Raw genomic sequence first — 16,814 nt, forward strand, 5'->3', positions numbered from 1 at the left:
CTTAATAACAGAACAAGTTCTGTTTGATGCCATCCAGAGCCCCCACCTTCACTTGGGTTGGGTGTACCTAACAAATGTCTCAGTTACAACTGCGAGGATGAATGGAAGATTATTGGAAGGAAGAGTTAATGTTATGCCCAGAGCCTCGTTACAGATTTGTTTTGAAGGTGGAAATTGGATCTGAAATTCCCAAGCCCCAGTTTGGAACGTTAAACCCCCAGCACTGCTGTGCCTTGTTCCTCAGAGGGGGCGAGCTCAGAGTGGGACTTTGCTCCTCTCCCTGTTCCACCCCCGTGTCCATCTGCTCCTCCTGCTTGGGGGCTGCAAACTTTTGTTTGAAATTGGTGTTTTTGGGGGTCTGGCACAGAGCAGAGAGCCTGGCACGGAGATAAACCACCCCTGGTGACACCCAGAGCCGAGGGGCTCCTGAATTGTAATTAATGAACACGCAGGAGGTGCTCCAGCAGTGCTCAGCTCAACCAGAGAAGCAGAAGCAGCAGAGATAAAGCAGCTTTCTTCTGCTGATAATTAAGTGACCTTGTCAGAAATTATAGATGTTTACTTATTCAGCAGAGAGTACATGAGGAGAAAAAAAAAAAAAAAAAGGACAAAATTGCCTTTATATGTCAAATCAACTATAAAAAAATCCAGCTTATGATAGAAGAAGAAGGAAAATATGTCACCTAAGTCTTTATTTTCAGAAGCCAATCTATAATGGAACTAATGTGACAAAAGCTTGAAGAATACCTTCATTCATTTTTGGGTTTTTATATATGCAAATCAAGTAAATGTTGGGCTTAAGGCTGCTTATTTAACAGCTGTACAATGAGAGCATTAATATGCTTTGGCTTGAAAAATGCATATTTCAGGCAAAAGGAACTATGTGTGTCAATGTTACTGTGTGGGTGATGGAGAGGTGGAAAAGAAGATTGATAATCCAAATAGCAGCAAGTAATTCCATGCAGGTGAAATCAGTGGGGAAACCCCCTGGAAATGAATTCATTCGTGTGTCCCCAGGCCCAGACCCTGCAGGAGCCTCCCCAGAGACCTTCCTGAGCTCTCCTTGGCACAGGAGCGATAATTAATTGTGATCAATTGTAATAAATGTAATAAACAATGGTTTGGAACACACCCAGCTGGTGGTGATCCCACGCTGGCTCCACGCCTTGGGAGCGGTCCATGGGTTCAAGAGATCCCAGATTTGTCACTATTGGACACAAAATGAGTACACAGGAGCTTGGTGAGTTTAAAAGAGAAAAAGAGTCAATATTATTTCTGACCTCGCAATATATAGAATTCTAAAAGTGACAGTGGATTGGAGGATGGAATTGTCACCTCTCCAACCACAAATAGTCCATCCATTCTCTCCTCCCACAAAGAAGAGTGCAAAACAATCATTATTTACATGAACAGTGCATGAAAACTCCAGTAGAGATATGTAAACATCAGAAGGCATGGAAAACTTTTAAAAGAACTTTAAAACTTTCAAAAGAACCATAAAAGAAAACTTAGCACTTTTAAAAATCATGGCAACAGAGATCCAGGGATGTGTCCCCACAAGGCTCATCCCCAGTGTCTGAGAGCTGGCCAAGCAGCGCAGGCCTGCTCCTCATGCATCAATTAATTGGGCTCCCATGCATGGAGTAATTGGCTGTTCAGACATGCAGCAGTGAGCACTCATGCAGAAGTTAATTGGGCACTAATGCATGAAATAATGGGGCACTCATGCGTAAATTAATTCTGTGCTCCTGCATGAAGTCACTGAGCAGCCATTTTTTGAGTAATTACAGGATTTTTTTTTTAACTATGCAGTGCCCCAGCTAGCCATATGTTGTATCACTGTCACAAGTTACCTGCCCAACAAAGTGCCTGAACTGAAATATTTAGGAGCAGAAAATATTCTGGGCTTCATATTAATTAAAATGGCATTTTTAGTTAATGAAGTAATTATGACATTTACTTGATCATATACTCCAGAAGCAAGTATCATAATTTCAAGCATTTTAAAAATAAAATTATTACTTTTATGCTTTATATAAATATTGTGGTTCACCTCTAGCTATCATCCAGGATCCATGCCCTCCTCAGTGGTGTGCCCAAGGGCTCTGCAATAGTGAGAAGACCTTTAGGAAAAAACCAAAGCAAACACCAAAAAGCCAAACACACACAGAGCCTGAGAACTGTTTAAGGCAAGCAATTCCTTGGCCTTGCAGTACTTGTATTTTCTTAAATGTGATGGCTGTAAAACACACCTGGCAAATTAATAACAGGATGAATTTTAAATGCTGCATCAGATCCCTCTGAGTTTAAATCAATGTGGCATAATTAACACTGTTCCTCCCAGATAAAGGTCTTCTGGGCTGTCAACATTTTTTAATACTCTTCAGTCTGAATAGAATGTTCTTTTGGCAGTAGATATTCATTGGCAGGGAAAATTACTCATGACCTTTTAGCTTACACAAATAATTCAGCCTTCTTTTTTTTGCTTAAAGCCTGCACACTGCATCTTCCAGAGAAAGTGACAAAACATAATGGAAATAATTCTGTTTTAGCATTCAGTGCTGGGTGGTTGTTTTCAGGCAAGGAAAAAACAATATGCACTTTTAAATGTTTTTTAAGGGCTAAAGTCCAAGAGAGACAGAATTTCATTATTAGACCATGCAAATTACTCAGCAGCCTGTGTGCCACTGGTACTCATAATATTTGGATATTCTTCTGCATTCTGAGCATTTCTGGCCAAGTGCTGGAAGCAGGCAGGCTCTAACAGGCAGCAGTTGTGTGGATTTTGTCCCTCACCAGGCAAGGACAGCAACAAGGAGAAACCTTTGATAGTAAAAGGGTTATGAAATCATGGAGATTTGGGGCGTTAGAAGGAAAGTTAGGCTGGGAAAGTATAGGTTTTTTTCTTGCTAGAACTGCACCTGTGTAGCCAGTATATGATAAATTATTATAATTGTTAGATGATTGTTTAGTAATTAAATATAATTATCACTATAGGACGCGTGAAAGCACGATGTGAACTGCTGCTATTGCAAAGGTGAAAAAGAGGAAGTTTATTCTCTGACCCCAGCATTTATACTTTCCCAAAGGTGACAGTGGATTGGAGGGTGAAGGTGCCACCTCTCCAGTGACATTGGACAAACTACCAGTACATCAAATTCCTCTGCCTCTATGGAGGACTGCAAAACAATAGATTGTTTACAGAAAGTTGTGTGAGAAAGTTTTCTAACAGAATGGAAACTCAGAAGGCTTTAGAAAATCTTAAGAGTCAGGGCAACATATAATCACTGTTTAATCATAAGAATAATCATGAGAAACTGTGGTCAGGGGCTTGAGAAAGATCACGAGAGATTCATGCTTGAATAAGATCAATAGAACAATATAAGTTTAATAATTAATATGTAAGTTATATAATGTCGCCCTGGTTCTTAAGATTTTCTAAAGCCTTCTGAGTTTATACTCTGTTAGAAAACTTTCTCACACAACTTTCTGTAAACAACATATTGTTTTGCATTCCTTCATAGGGGTGGAGAAACTTGATGTTCTGGTAGTTTGTCCAATGTCTTTGGAGAGGTGGCACATTCACCCTCCAATCCACTGTCACCTTTAGAAAAGTATAAAAGTTGGAGTCAGAAAATAAACAGTCTTCTTTTTTACCTTGCAAATAGCAGTGGCTCACGTTGTGCTCTCATGTGTCCTATAGCGACAATATAATGATAGAATATAAAATACATTCAGCTCAAAAGCCATGTGGGAGAAAGATTTGCATCTGCACCCCTGATTCCAGAGCTCTCCAATAAAAGTACCTGTATATATCCTGTGATTGTGGGTGCTCCTGAACACCAACACCCTGATTAATGTCACTGCCAAAGACACTTTGTGCCACAAGGCTGTGCTGGGGACCTGCCTGCTTTTTGTAGGGTTCTGCGTGAACGGCTTGGGAGAGGGATTGAAACCAGAAATTCAGGTTTATAGCCCAGTCTCTGCTTGTGCTGCAGCAGATCTCCAGCTGTTCAGCAGCAGCGAGGCAGAGATGGGGAGCAGATGCTCCCTCCAAGACCCAGCTGTGCCTGTGGAAGGGGTCATGGCCCCTAAGTGCCCGTTCCTGACCCTCCTGCTCTGCTGGGAGTGCATCAACCACTCCATTTGTCTGAGGGCAGGACTAACCAGACTCTCTCAGACCACTTGTTCAAAGCATCTAAATGAAACCTTGCAAATCTTTGCTGTTTTAATGGGGAGAGAAAACTTCTGCCCAGGAAGTAAAGGGTGAGTGACTTCAGGCAGGAATCTCTGCTGGTACTGGGGCCAGAGCTGGAAAAGAGATTTTTGCTGGTTTTACCCCTTGATTTGGTGTAAGTGCTCACACACCAAGGGGGAAACAGGGCTGAGTCTGAAGCACTGAGCCAGCAGCTCTTGCACACCCTGAGGAATTACCCTGCCAGGTTCCCTCCCTGCTTTACCAAATTCTGATGGTCCAACCTTCATAAAGACAGCACTAAATAAAAAGTTTCCACTCTCTAGTTAACTTCAGGCACTCTGCTCCATCAGTGTGGATATTTGCTCCCATCCCTGGGGATTCCTGATAAAATATTTCCCCAAATATTTATTGTAGTCAATGTTCATTGGTTATTGTGCTGCTTACAGATATGGATAAAGTTGTAAATAAGGGTTAAGTGTAATACTATATAAAATTTGGGGGCTAGGTATACTTAAACTTGGGTATAAAGTTATGAATAAGGGTTAAGTGTAATATTATGTAAAATTTGGGGGTTAGGTATACTTAAATTTGGGTATAAAGTTGTAAATAAGGGTTAAGCATACTTTTATATAAAATTTGGGGGCTAGGTATATTAAACTTGGGTAAAAAGTTATGACTAAGAGTTAAGTGTCATTTTATATATAATTTGGCCATTCTGTCCAAATTTACATTTGCCAAAGCAAGCAAAAGCTAACACTGACAGGAGGAAGAAAGCTCTGGTTTGCTGACACCATGTTCCAGTTAACAAGAACAGAAGAGAGCTGTTAAAAATTGGATTTTTCAGCAGGTGTGGTCAAGAGCAAGGCTGGATTCCCACCGGTTCAAAAAGCCAGGGCTTGGCATCACAGCTCTTTTCCTCTGGCTGCTTTTGCAGTTCCCACAGGTTTTTTGCACCGCTGGTGTCAGCAACGGGGAATTTTCAGCGTCCACACCAGGGCTGTTGGATCTGCAAGGAGCACAAGAGCAGCAGCAGCAATTAGAGCCTGTTAGAGGTGGCTGAAATCCCCACAGCAAAACTCAGAATTACTCAGATCTCAAAGCACTGTGCATTCATTCAGAATTTAGAGTGAGACCATTTTTCCATGTAGAACACAGAAAAGATTGAGCTATTTCTATAGTGAAGTCTTGGAGGCCAGCAAAATCTGTGTTACAGAGATTTAGTCTCTAGGTTTATTTTTTCTTGCATATAGGAGCATATTTTAGGCAGAAATAACCAAATCAGAGTAAATTTCTTCATCTTGGGAGTGTTCAATCATGGAAAAAAACCCTCAAACCAACCCGCACCTTGGGCTTTTACCTGGAGTGAAATATCTTGTCAGCATTTCAAGAAAATCCAAGTTCTGTGCTGTAAAGCAGGAACTTAGGTGACAAATAACTTCATTTCAAAATTCAACACCCACTCCCCTCCTAACCAGGCAATCTTGTCCAGCCTGACTGGTTTGTTTTATGGAACTGGGGGAGAGGAGTTACAGACACTTGTTTGTTCTAAAATCCCCTGCTTTTGCCATCTGCTGGGATGAACCACTTGCCACTCATTAGTGCCTTTTTCAGGTTAATTAAGCTTTGCAACAGCCAGAGCCTCGAACAACACTGCCTGACACATCCAATTTATGCTGTGCCATTGCCACTGGATGGCATGAGTTAGTTGTGCTGCAGCACTGGATGTGAAAGGGATCAATTAAACCTGGGCAGCTTTTGCCAACAGATATTGAAGCATTAAACTGGTTTAATTCCCATCAAACTGGGAGTTCTCATTGTTTTATCAGGGCATGGCCATGGGCACTGCCTTTGCCTCCCAGTGCTGAGCCAGCGCTCATGAACACACCCTGAGAGGAAAATCAGTGTTTGCTCTTGTTTAAATCAAAAAGACAAATAACCTTGTCCTGGCAGTAAGAACCCTGAGTACAATACTCAGAGTTTTAGTGTTGTAGTAAGATACGACAGATTGGTGTTTCACACCAATCCCAGATTGCTGTTTCTGCTGGGCTGTGATAACATCATTACCTAGAAATTCCAGCTCCAGCAAAGGGAAGCAGCACAGGTCAAAGCCTTCATGCCAGCTTCAGAGCCCTTCCAAAATCCAAAGGCGCTTTAAACCGAGTGCTTCAAGCTAAGCTGATTGCTAGATTTCCTTCTCCACCAGCCATGTGTTTGAGGGTCGTGCCAAAACCCACAATAATCCAGCTGAAAGACAAATACACTCAAACACAACCCGTTTTTAAGCCACTCAGCTGGTCCCACACCATGGCAAAGGCTTTGTTCAAAAGCTGCCCCTGTGTGGAGCATTCCCCAGGGAGGACTCAGCTCCCCCGGTGTTCTTGGAGCACTGAAGGAAAAAAAAAACAACCCCAAAAATGAACCAAAGGGAGCTCTGAACTAATTTCCCCCGTTCTTTCCCCAAAATGTCCCCTGAGAAATCCAGCAAGGCTTTCTGAGCTTACCAAAGTTCAGTCCTGCAGCACTACAGACTCCAAGGGCTCATCTATCAGACTGAAATAATGAAATATAAATAACAATTTAGTGAAAGGAATATGAGAGCTGTTCAGACACAATCATCCCCCTGCTTTTTGTCACATCCCCAAAAACATCCCCAAAAACTCCCTGGACATCTTCCCTTCATGCTTTTTTCCTACCTCACATGCAAACAAAAGGGAAAATACAGTAGCAAATATCTCTTCTCCTGTAAGAGGATCTAAATGTAATCTATTTATGAATCACATTAATAATGGAATAAGGAATTGATGCATAAGAATGAAAACATTTACATAGCACAAAGAAGCAGCTTTTACTATACATTATTAATAGCCTAATAATGACAATATGAAATAATAATTAACAAAGGCACAGCTATTATCACCCAAACAAGAAATAGCTTGACTTAACAAAGGATCCTACATAACAGATATGCTAATCTTATTTTCCAATTTCTGGAAACATTTTCTGTTACTTTTCAAAAACTCATTATCAATGTCACAAGTAGGAAACTACTCAAACATTGCAATATTTTGGTTGTAAAACAATTTGATAGTTATAATAAAGGTTTTCTTCATCTCCCCGTGGGAGAAGAGGATGAATTCATTTATGCAAGAGTAATTTCTTCCAGAGCCATTTTGCGAGATGATTTATTTGTAGAGCGGGACAGACGATAATAAAGTCTCAGATTTAAACAGTTCCTTCCATCCCAAAGGATCCTACAGCAGCTCCCAAATCTGTCTCTGCCCGGGAATGACATCCCCCAGCCCTGCAGGGATGGATGGGGAGCACAGGGATGCTCCGGAGCAGTTTGAGCAGCACCAAGGAGCACAGGGCCAGCACAGCCTGTTGCCCTGATTTTTAAAAGTGTTTAGTTTTCCTTTATAGTTCTGAAAGTTTTAAAGTTCCCATAAAACTTCTTCAGCCTTCTGATCTGTTTACCTATTTCTACTGGAGTTCTCACGTGCTGCTCATGTAAATAATGATTGTTTTGCATTCTTCTTTGTGAGAAGAGAGAATTGATGGGCTGTTGGTTTGACCAGTGTGGTTGGAGAGGTGGTAATTCCATCTTCCAATCCACAGTTGATAGTAAAAGGGTTTTAAAATCATGGGGATTAAGGGTTAAAAGGAAAAATAAGCTTAATAGGCCCTGGAAAAATAAATACCTTAAGTACATGGAGAACTTGTACTTGCTAAAGATGTGATGATTGTTTAGTAATTAAATATAATTACTGTTTAATCATAAGAATAATCATGAGAAACTGTGGTCAGTGGCCTAAGAAATATCATGAGAAACTCATGTCAATGTATACAATAGAACAATATAAGTTTAATATTAATATGTAAGTTATATAATGATAGAATATAAAATATGATCAGCTCGAGAGCCATGTGGGAGTCAGATTTGGGTTTGCACCCCTGACCCCAGAGCTCTCAATAAAAGCACCTGCAGATAATCATATCCTGTGATTACAGGGTGGGACCCTGACTGCTGCACACTCAGGATTTATTATAATTTATTATTTATTATTTAATATTGTCTGTATCATACAAACAAAAAGCAAGAGACACAGAGAAAATAACAACATTCATGCAAATCCAGATCAGAGACAAGAAGGCAGCTTATGCAAAACCTTTTTCTACATATTCTTTGAACTAACAGCATAAAAGAAAAGGTGTAAAGTCATTATACTCTAACCAACACAAAAAGGACTTACATAAGTTTAACATTAACAAAAAAACTTCTATAAACCTCAAACAATACACAATAATTCATTATATAAGATTTAAATTTCTTCTATCTTTGCAAAACATATATCTAAGACTTTTCACATCTCAAACTATCAATAAGTTCATGTTTTTTCTGGTTCCTTATGATAAATATAAATGTATTCACTTAGTTCTTATTTTCCTAGCTTCCTATGAGAAAGTTTTAAAATTTCTCAACTTTTCTCAGCTTTATGTCTATTTTCTAAGACCTTTGTACACTTTCTAAAATCTTTTACCTTTTTATATTCCTACAGCAGTGTTTTTGGAAATGCCCCCACTCGCTCAGAATTGATTCTCCCAGCACAGCGTTCTCCCCAGCCCTGCAGAGGAATCTCTGCACACATTTGGGAACCACTTCCCCATCACATATTCCCAGATTTGTGTGCTCAAAAGATTTGGGACAAAAAAAAAAAAAAAAAAAAAAAAATTTAAAAATCATCTGACCTATCCAGCCAGCTAATCCCATTCTTTAGGATAAATTCAGAATTTATGACCTGAGAGACTGGACATGAGCATCCAAGCCCCAGGGAAAGCATTAAACAGCATTTCACTGCTGAGCAGCAGGTGACCATCGGTTTTTTCAGTAATCTCCTGCTGACAAAGTGAGTGTTAAACACCAGCCAAGCACAGCAACATTCACCTGTTCCCTGCTTTTATCCCAAATTCACTGCAGGCAGCCAAAAAGCTCCCAGTGCCTTCACTGGCTTTGGGCCACGAGGTGTTTTCTTTTTCAAGTCTTTTGGAAGAGAGAAATTTCTTTTTGCTTTTATTTTTTTCCTTTTATTTTTTGCTTTTATTTCCTTTTTTTTTTTTTTTTTTTTTTCCCCCATGTTATCATGCACCACTTGGGTAGAGTTTCTGGCCAAATTCCAACAATGGAAAAATTCCAGCATTCTGAAAAAATATAAAAATAGGGACAGAATTCATTTATACACAGCAACACCAGCAGCTCAATAGCAGACAATTTTTGCTACACTTGATAAACATTTTTAAGGACACAGGTGGTGTGGTCTTCCCCAAAAAAGCAGGAACCCAGGATGTCCCACCCCGAGCTGCTGGAGCACCGAGGTTTCCTGCTGAGCAACTATTTAGGTCACAAGAATTACAGACAGGGAATTTAAGCATGGATTAATAAAAAAGCAATTTCCACTATCAGTGTTTTTCAGCACGCTTGATAATCCTTTGCTTTTCATGAGATCTACCCACCCTGGCCCCCAGGTCAGTGCCCAAATGGTTTGCATAAGGCTGCAGAGGATAATAAATTGGGGTTGCCATTTCCTGATCTTTGTTTAGTCCTGGAGCAATCTGTTGTGTCACAGCCCCATGTTCCATGTGACATCAGATTCAGCTTATTTTACTAAAGTCACAATTTCTTCAGCAGCGATGGGAGCAGCATTTTGTGGGATTTATTTTGTTTTATTTTTTAATAAGGAATTATCCTTTATGTTGCAAAAGGGTTGTAGAAACAATTTTTCTTTAGGTGACACTTGGGAATATGGGTGATTATGGTGGAGCTGGATTAGATGGTCCTGAAGGTCTCTTCCAACCTTGATGGTTCTGTGATTCTGTAGGATATGGATCTTTTTTATTTATGCATTCTGCAGTTATATATAAGAGCCTTTATATATTTACAGCATATAATTCAAAATGTCCAATGTCTGCATTTCTTGTTCTCCATATCTAAGCCCAGAGAACAGAATTTCAATTCCTTAGCAACTTCTTGGTGTTTCTAAATGTTTTCATCCCTTGGTAACAAAGAAATGGCTTCTGGACATTTGGAGGAGCCAGAATGACCCCACACTTCATATTTTCAGACTGAAAATTGGAGTTTTCCTCCCAAACCTCTCTCTTTTGCCCTCTCTCTCTCAAGGAAAGGATAAACACTCAGCAGCAGATGTTTATAAAGGTCACTACATTTATAAGTATGAGCTGAATCCTCCCGTAAAGGATGAAATTTAATACTAAGTGTTTCCTGACAAAATGGAATTAATTACTACAGTCTTCCTTGCCTAAGTTCCCATTAAATTAAATTTTTAAATTATTGCAAATCTAAATAAAGATGTGCTAAAGGTTTGATTGTCAATCAAAGGCCTGCTTTTCTAAGGGGAAGGTTAAACTTGCTGGCAGCAGCTGGTGGGAGAGGATTTCAGGTCAGGTTTGGAGTCTGTGGTAACTGGCCATCCCTAAATGTTTATAAGGTGGCATATTTGAGTGATTATGCCCAGTTGGTGGATTTATTTCCAGACAACTCATTAGCAGCAGCAGCAGCAGGTTTTGCAAGGACACAGAGACATTTCCATTCAGGGGAGTTTTACAGCATTTGATTGGCACTTCTGGACAACGCTGCGCCATAAATATGGAAATATGAACACATTTCTCTTTCCATCATAATGGTGCAAAACCAGGATTTCTATGGATGTCTTTTCCAATATCTGCATAAAGTGAGGCCGTGGGCTCCCAGCATACACAAATGCCATGTGCTGGAGTTCAGAAAGCAGAGGAGGAGTGCACAGGGCAGAGAGAGGAGAAGCTCCTTTATTAACATATTCCTACTCATATCCTCAGCCCATTAGCATTCTCATCTCTTGGGAAAACCACATTCCTGGTGGGAGATTTAATCACTGTCAGGCTGAAACACCCCCAAAAAAACTAAGACTCCAGCACTAATAAGCTCTTAATATGGATGGAGATTGATGCAGCTTGATGTAGAATATTACTCAATTAGGAAAACCAGTATTATACAAAGCCATTAAATGCTGAGCAGCAGAGTAAATCTCTTGATTCCAGCCACTGGTTACTATGAAGGAAGTTTTTCCTTCCCAGTGGTGATTCCCAAGGAGTGAATGGAAGCATGGAACCCGGGCAGGCACACAGGAGCTCTCAGTCCATGGCACTGGCATTGTCTGCCACACAAAGCTGCAAAAACATCGGGGCAAAGCCATCGGGGTCGTTAAAAGCCGTGAGAGCATCTTGTGCTTAATGGAGTACCGCAGAAAAAGGAAATGAGCCTTGAGAAGCTGAATGCCCTTTACCCAATCCCCAAACATTATTTGTTCTCGTCCTTATGTTCCAAATTAATATCTTGTTTTCCAAGCAGTGTAGCATTTCCATTACAATCATATGCCACTTTGGGTTAGCAGAATCATTAACCAAGCTATTCACATCAATTCCCAGGACTGCTGCTCGTTCCCTCTTCTGAAGGTCCTGATCTCGGAACAGGGAGGAGGTGTGAGGCAGAAATGGGTGCCAGCACACTGGTTTAGTGTTGCTGTTGAGGCAGGACGGGAAAGAGAAGACTTTGACTCAGAAGGCTGTGAGAGTAAAGCTCTAATTTATTTAAAATACCCCGCTCTTTTATACAGAGCTTCGTGAGGACCAATTCCATTGGTCCTGAAGTGAAAATAAGCCACAGCATTGGTGCAGAGTGCTTGATGCACAGTGATAGAACTTAACTATAAACAATGTGAACACAATTTCTTAATAAAACATTAGCAAGTACCTTGTCCCCCTAAATTTAAACACTGACATGGCATCAGTTTGCTTTCTTTTCTCTAAATATTTCCTGTGTGAAAACCAATAGTAATGGCCCTGGTTTTCTTGGCCAACCCTTTAAAAGTGGAGGATGCAGCCAAACCTGATTTGCCAATTTAAATATGACAGTTTTATTGCCTGCTGTTTAGCATCTGCCACAATTAGAGCCATTAGAGGAAAATATTTTATCATTATATGAGAATTTCTCATCTGTGGAAATATTTCTGCACAGCATCTAGTAAAGTATTCTTACACAGCCTCCAATTATTCAAATTTTTCAGTCTTAATTCTTCCTCTAAATCAATGTGGCTCATAATTATTTTAAGCTTTATGGAATTAGCTCTTTTAAAAGCACTGCTCTACATTCCATGACAGATTTGGGCTTTATTCTGTTTGCATATTACAAATATAATCCAGCTATAATCATCTACTCCTAAAACACGGTGATTTTTTAGTCCTCTAATGTATCAGCCTTTTGTTCCCAACGCCCTAATTCTGTGCTAAATGTGCTTTTTGCTTTTCACCATTTTCACTGGGCTGTCAAGGGCAGCACTGTGGGATCAAGCTCCTGTTGAGTCAGGGCCAGGCAGGAGGGGGCTGTGCCATTTCTTTTTCTTCCCCTCCATCACAGGTCATCCTCCACCACACCAAGGATCGTCTGGTTTTTGCAGAAGTTGGAGAATTCTGTTGAAATCTGCTTGATTTTCCTACCACTTCTTTAATCCACATTGCTAGGTCACCTCCCATTTCTTTTGATTTCAGGGGCAAACCCTGAAATTCCCAATTAAGAAATGTGGATCCTCTGGGCTTTGATATGGAGCTCCCTCAGTGGGGTCTCAGAGAAAGCAGAATTCTCTGAGAGGGTGCATTAAATTTGGGATTTCATACCTGGCAAACACAGTATGAATTACATGGCTTTTGAGCACGTGAGGAAAAGCAAACCTTGGAATTCTCAGAGGTTAAATCAGAGGTTGAAGGTGCTTTGCCATTTTGGGAGGTTCTGCCAACACCATGCATTAAGGGCAGAGAAGTGTTGATTTTAAGCTGAACAATTCAGGGTAATTATTAAAAAGATTAATTTACTTCTGCTCCAAGTGGTTGAGCAAGCAAACACAGCAAAACTTCCATTTCTCCAATTCCCTGAGGAGAAATGGAAGTTCTCTCTCAGGACAGAGGAGTTTCATCAAGAGCATGGTATCGGTGTTAACATGCTCTCCAGAAGAGGAAAACACTATTTTCTGGCAGGCACTTTAATATATTTTTCAAACTACTTGGCTGGTTTGCACATTTAAGTACTATTGGATCCAAAGTTATGCCAAAATTAGGCACATATCAGGAAATAAAAATGAAGAGAGAGAACAGGCCTGCAAGAGAGAAAGGCAACAGGTCACAATTCAGTGCCTGTTTTGAACTGACGGATTTGTCAGACAAATATGAAGACAATGGGAAAGGAAACCAGCTTGATAATTTTGTACAATACAAAATTTGCATGCAAACCTCTCTTAACACTGCTCCTTCAGTCACAAGGGCAGGGAACCAATAGGCTGGAAGAGGAGTGAGTCAACACCAGTAAATAAAAATATTCATCCCTTGGCATTTTGAAAAAAAAACCCACAGATGTCACATCTAGGCAATTACCGGGCCTCAAAATGGTCCATTCTGCAAATGGGAATGAGAAATGGCATTTACTTACCCATAGTTTTAATAACATATGCAGATATTGTGTAGTGTGTGTCAAATGCCATTTGGCTCAGCAGAATCTAATTAATCTCAGCTCTTTGCACCAGACCTTCTGCTCTGCACCCCGTGTGCGGTGGGGAACATCTTCTGTGGCTGTGCTTGGCTGAAGAACCTTTCATTCCTCCTGCTTTCATTCCCTGGTTGTTGTGAGGCCTGGCTCAAGGTGAACACCAACAGGATCCCTCGCAACACTCCAGTTCCATCCACCAACATTCCAGTTCCCAAATGGAAGGGGGGTAGCACAGAGCTCCCTCTGATTCCCAGAAGAGCTCAGAATCTCCTGCAACCAGGCTTTAATGGGAGAAATTGGATTTTCTTTTCCATGACTGTTCCACAGCAGAGAGCCCAGCTGCCTAAAATGAAGTTAGAGCCATGCCTGCCATGATTTCATTTTCCAGCAGGCATCTTCCTGGAGTCCTGGGCTTGGAGTCAAAAAAATGGGAATGACTGCACTGGTTCCTGGGCTTCTGCATCAGGAAAAGGAGTTTTATCTCTCAGAAACATCTCGTGACTTAGGAATGCACATGGGCTCTTCATTCACCTTAGCACAGTTCAAAAACAGCCCAGTGTCACTGCATGTTCTTCCTGAAGATCTTTGATAAGCCCCAAATCCTGTGGAAGAGTTAAACTGTGCAGTAGAAATACTTAATAGAAATAGTTAAACTGTGCAATAGAAATAGTTAATAGAAAGAGTTAAACTGTGCAATAGAAAGAGTTAAACTATGAATTTCTAACTGTTAGAAATGCAGGTGTTTTTAACTCATCAATGAAAAAAGGAACTGGTGAATTTAAGTTGTCCCACAGAAGGTCTTTGGGAAGTTCTCGTTTTTCTTACAGTGATGAGCAAAAACCTTGAATTACCTAAAATAGACACCCAACCCAAAAACCAGTAATTTGGAGAGGCGGGATATACTGCTTTCCATCCCTTCCACTTGGCACCAAAAATGTTCAGCTACTCAAATCAACTTTCAAGAATTTAGGAGCAATAAATCATGCTACAGTTAATTTATTTAGGATTTTCTCCTAAGTTAATTTTTATATTGTACTTAAGGGGAACCAAAGCATTTATTTGCAAGGCTCAGGAATGTCACATACAATTTCTGTTTCAATCCTATTTTAAAAGAAATAGCAATGTTTCACTTCTATTAAATTTAATTTAGGCAAAACAGAGAAGTTACAGGAACAGTTTTCACCACAATAACTCATTCTAGTGGTGAATGCCAGGCATGGCAGGAATCCTGAACTACAGATCTGAGTCCTTACCACATCTCAGGGCCAGGAAGGATTTTTGCTGCAGCTTTAAGAGAACTCCACTAATTTGTCTTTATAATTTGTCTTTTTTGTCTAATTTGTCTTTATAATTCATCTTCTAATTGCTGTAAAAGCTAAAATATCTCTGTAAATTATTGATTTTGAAATGCCTTATTGTCATCCCACGCCAAGAATTCAAATAAAAGCGTGCTATAAGAAAACACAAGCCTTTACTTCTGCCCTGCTTGAGCGGTGATGTTTAATAAGCTAATACTGTCCCTGATACCAGATCACAGGGAGGTTTCCAGCAGATGATAAATAGTGGACTCTGAGCAGATTTATTTTGCTGTCATAATTCTAGAATGTGTCACTTAACAGTTGCTGTATTTAGAGCTAATTTTGTCTTTAGCTTTCACAGCTGCCCTACCTCTCTGTTTACACGAGAAGAAAGAGATTTTAATACTAAAGAGAAAGGTAAAGTAGCAATGAAATGCATTCTCCAGGCAACAACTGTAAGTGTTTTAAAGACAGACCCCCATGGAAAGCTCCTATTTTTATCCTGCAAGAGTCTCCTCTGACAGCAACTCACAGTTTGAATCCAAGGAGCCACAAAGCACTTGAAAGAATTTTGCCCAGCTTTAGGGGAAAAAAAAGAGAGAGATACTTGGAAAACTTAAACTCATCTTTTTTGTTTTGTTTAAGAACACCTGAAAAATAACAGCTGACATATCACAACAGCAGCCCACAAAAAAACTCACTGCATAGCAGTAACTGCTAATCTGTGACAAGGGACAATAAGAAGAGAAAGATGTGTTTAAAAGGAGCTCGATGTGTTTAAAAGGTACCCGAAGTGCTGTTTTCCTGGCTGTGCTCTCTGTAATTAGTTTGCTGATGTCACCTCCAGAATTCATCCAGAGCTGGAATGGGGCATCTCAGGGTCTGAGTGTCAAGGTGACCCCAAGAGTGTAAAATCCTCATTTCCAGCCCTGCAGCCAGAGAAGGAGTCTGAATGTGCAGGATCAGCTTCTCAAGGCTGTTTATTTTCCCTTCTCCAGAACATTCTCTCTCTGCCCTGCTGAGCTCTGGCCAGCAGCTCGGCCATGGCATTCTGTCTGCCCTCAGGGCAGTGTTTGCATTTTATACCAAAAACTGCCTGTGCCATGTTTACAATAACGTGCCAATATCTGTCATTTATGTTGGACAGTGTGTCTGTCCTTAAACCAACAGAAAAGTGTCACCAGCACAGCAAGGCATGGAGGGCAAGGAGAAGGAGAAGAAGGTCAGGACATGCCCAAATCCCTCCATCTTGTCCCCTTGAACCCCATTCTAAAAACCCCAAAATTCTACTTCTTCACCCTTTGGTAATTCAACTACCACACTGCTCAAACGCTTGTGGTTTGTAATTCCTCACACAGAGTTGGCAGCTTTTTCCATGGGCTAAAATGGAAGCCACAGGTGTTTGTGACTTGGTGCCAGGGTCTGTGAGCCCCTGCCAGGGTCTGGGGGCAGCCAGAGGGATGTGCTGGGTCCCACAGGGACAGAGCAAATCCCAGCCCCTGAGTCACAGTGCAGAGGATCCACACACAGCAAACGCTCCTCTCCAGCCAAACACGGATGGGAAATGGGAGGTAAAATTTGTCAGGAATGTGAAATCTTGAAAACATTACTGTACACTCTGTAAAAGCCATCAAAGGCACTGATTTGCCCCCGGGCATTGCAGAGGAGAGCCATACCCAGCTGCCAAGCACAGCATCCCAGGAACACCAGGAACCAGGAGTAGGCTGTGAGCTCA

The sequence above is a fragment of the Taeniopygia guttata genome, chromosome 15, assembly GCF_048771995.1.
Source record: "Taeniopygia guttata chromosome 15, bTaeGut7.mat, whole genome shotgun sequence".
NCBI classification, from domain to species: domain Eukaryota; kingdom Metazoa; phylum Chordata; class Aves; order Passeriformes; family Estrildidae; genus Taeniopygia; species Taeniopygia guttata.